The following is a 3,827-nucleotide window of genomic DNA, read 5'->3' as shown; positions in this document are numbered from 1 at the left end:
AAGGAAGAATCTGACATTAAATAGGGGCAGTATTCTTAGGTAAGTTTGGGGCTGAAGTAGCCTACAAAGGTCATTGCGAAAATCTATGCACATATTAACACTGGAGTGAAAGATTTCGTGTATTTGTGAAAAGCTGTTGTCTTTCAGCATCTGCTCTTTACTAGATCTACAAAATAATCTGAGGGATCTGATTGAATCAAGATGCTGCTGATCATTGAAGCTCTTCTTCTCATTTCAGCTGCTCTAGGAAAGGTAAGATTGTGTTCTAGTATGAATATTACAGACATGAATACTGATGATTTATCATTATGATCCCTGTTGCTGCAGGATCACAGAGCTGCTGTTAAAGGGAAGATATTTCCATTGGATATGGCCCTGGATTCAGTTGATGATCAATATAAGGGCTGTAGAGAGAACATGGCAAACCTGGTGAAGACAGAATATCTAAAAAAGGAACTCAAAAACTCAGATGAATTTAATAGGGCTTGGAAAAAAAGTTCGGAATTTATAAAGCCAGAAGATACGTTGACAGATAATCATTTAAAAGCCATTTATGTGTACACGGATCAAGTATTTAAAGACTTCAATAATGATGCTTGTTCTGGTAAACTAAATTATGAAAACAAGTCAAACAAATGGTATTCACTTCACTTTTTGTTAACAGATGCGATACAGATTCTGAAGGAACAAAACAAATGCATCAAGACTTATCGTGGTACAAAAGTAAAATTTGAGGAGAATCCTCAACCGGGAGGTTCGTTTTGGTTCATTTGCATCATTGTCTCGTTATCCAAAAACAGCAATGTCTTTTGGAACTGTATCTTGTTTTGAAATCCTCACTTGTGAAGGTGCTGAGGTGACAAAATATTCCAAGCTTCCTCATGAGAGTGAAGTGCTGATTCCTCCATATGAGATGCTTAAAGTCACTGCTGTCAAGAAAAAAGGTCAGAAGGGTGCTTGGTGTAACACTGTGTTCATTTTGGAAAGCTCTGGTAGAAAAAGTGAATTAAACTGTGCTCTATTTAAGGAACCAACAAAGTCCATAAAAAAATACTAGGTTGTGCACTGAGCTGAATAAAGTGTTTTGAATACAGGGCCTATATGTTCATACAAGTCAGTTCTACACAAATCAATATTAAAAAAAAAATTTCCCCTGTAGTTCAATGCTTCAAGATAATTTCAACAATTAAATAGTTATTTTTGAGTAAATTATTCAGAGTGAACCAATTTTTCTTTGTTTACCGTTTTTTTGCATCACATAACTGAACAATACTGAACAAAATGTTGGCCATGTAGTAAATAGTCTTTTAGGAAAGCCAGCATATATTGCAAATATTTAATATTCTGCTTCTTAATAAAATGCTGCTTGTTTTGTTTACTACATTTATAATGTGTAAAGTTTACTTGATTTTTATTTTTGCATGCTAACATTGCTGGCTAACCACAAAAACATAATTTGGTTGAATAGTCTTGTTCTAGTCTTATTATACAAACTTTAATTGTCTTGTAAAGTTTTTCTTAATGTTAAAGCACATTTTGGGAGATTGTACACTTATGAAACACTTTTTTTGCTCATTTATATATGGCTGCCATGTACTTAGACAGACAGAATTGGTGCTTGTGTTTGTGAAACCACAAACAGACCAGACCCTCAGAGGTGTTGCATTATCTGGTGAGCTTAACTGGTCTACATGAGCTGGATCCATCAACATCACACTTCAGCTATAAAAATGGTTCTTCGATGGTTCTTTGGGGTGGTTAAGGTACTATATAGCACCACTGATGTACATAAACAAGCCATTAAGCCAGACATTAAGCTTTTTTTAACTATGTTTGCTCTTGGATGGGATTAATGCAGAACACAAATTCAAAGCCCACACCTCACTTCATTAATTATACTCTATATTTTGTAATTACAGTAAATTAACTTTAATTTACTAATTGTACATGAGATTTTAATATATATATATATATATATACACGATACATAAACACACACACAGACAGAAGGACAGGTGTTGAATTATCCACATATCCCATTCATCATGCTGTCACTTTGACAGCAAATAACTTTACATCTGAGGCATTTAAAGACTCCATTTGTCCATTAATTATTTCTAAAGATACACTAAAAGGGGGAAGTCGTGGCCTAATGGTTAGAGGGTTGGACTCCCAATCGAAGGGTTGTGAGTTCTAGTCTTGGGCCGGATGGAATTGTGGGTGGGGGGAGTGTATGAACAGCTCTCTCTCCACCTTCAATACCATGACTTAGGTGCCCTTGAGCAAGGCATCGAACCCCCAACTGCTCCCCGGGCGCCGCAGCATAAATGGCTGCCCACTGCTCCAGGTGTGTGCTCACAGTGTGTGTGTGTGTGTTCACTGCTCTGTGTGTGTGCATTTCGGATGGGTTAAATGCAGAGCACAAATTCTGAGTATGGGTCACCATACTTGGCCGAATGTCACTTCACTTTCAAATGTATAAAAGGCCTCATTACCTTCTATCTTATTACCCGTCATTACCCGTAGAAGCAGTTTTTGTAAAAATAGGCTAACGATTGCGTCAAAACCTGCGACTCTCTGTCGCACAGTAGAAATTACCGTATGGACAGGAGGAGAAGCTTGCAGGCGATCTTTTACTATCTATGAGGCTATCAAGGGGGACGTGGGAGCATAAAGTCAAGGGAAAAGCCTAAAGAGTCCATAAAAGCAATGGAGATCGCTAATGTGTCGTCATCATGAAGTATTCCCAGTGGTGAACGCAAAGCATTTTGGGGATCCGCGGCACAAGCATTGTGCACAAGCAAAAAAATATTCTGCTGAGTCCCACGCAGTCTAAATGGATCCTCTGTATAGGACAGTTTTGATTATCGCAAGCAAACATGTCATCAAGCTCTTCATGCTGTCTGTAAAAGCACCACAACACAGCCTTTTCACATGCCCTTCTTTTGGGCTGGAGGGTGTTACCTTGACCAGTCGCTGTGCTCGTAAGGATCGAGTCCTTGGATTCTCTTTATTTTCTCATCATATCTCATCTTTGCATTAGGATTTAGTTTTAGGCGGTATGGTCCGACAATGTTTTCTTTAGCCCGCTGCATTTTGTAGGATTATAATCTGGTTTTCAATCTTATTTTTCATTATTTTCATGCCAGAGCACTAGCCTGCTATGCCAGACCATGTTAACTGACCAAACATACCCATAATTCTTTGCGTTCTGATGACATTGCCGCCAAGTTGGTCACATGTGTTAGTGATCTCTATGGGACAAAATTATTCAATAACGTCTACAAGATTGGGTGGGTGATTCAGATTTCTCTTGACACAGCGATTAGAAGACTTACAATTGTCAGACAGGTTGCTCACATGACATCTACGCCATCAAGCTCAGTTTGAGTCTGCGCAGTACACTCGACCCCATCGATGTCAGTTTTATCCAGGCGGCAAGGATGTCGACTGGAAGTTGAAGTCGGCTGCATGCTGCCATCTTGTAGCAGAACTTCACTTGCGTTAGCATTCCCATTGACTCCCATTCATTTTGGCGTCACTTTGACAGCGAATAACTTTACATCTGAGGCGTTTAAAGACTCAGTTTGTCCATTATTTATTTCTAAAGAAACACGACAATGTATAAAGGGCTCCATTACCTTCTATGTTACATTATGGCCCCGTAGAAACAGTTTTTGTAAAAAATAGGCTAACGATTGCGTCATAACTCGTCTCTCTGTTGCATTACCGTACAGACAGGAGGAGAAGCTCGCAGGGAATTAACTTAATATGGCGTACTGGCGTTACATTTTAAAATACTATACAAAATAATTAATCAGAATACT

At 38.6% G+C, this 3,827-nt stretch overlaps 1 pseudogene; it reads left to right on the top strand.

Moving 5' to 3' along the window:
• The first annotated feature begins 201 nt into the window (after window positions 1-201).
• Window positions 202-1,069, top strand: LOC113067801 (T-cell ecto-ADP-ribosyltransferase 2-like; annotated as a pseudogene).
• Window positions 1,070-3,827: the final 2,758 nt, after the last annotated feature.

Source organism: Carassius auratus, linkage group LG28B, assembly GCF_003368295.1.
Source record: "Carassius auratus strain Wakin linkage group LG28B, ASM336829v1, whole genome shotgun sequence".
In the NCBI taxonomy this organism is placed as follows: Eukaryota; Metazoa; Chordata; class Actinopteri; order Cypriniformes; family Cyprinidae; genus Carassius; species Carassius auratus.
Note: the sequence above shows the minus strand (reverse complement) of the source record. Positions and strands in the feature narration are given on the sequence as shown.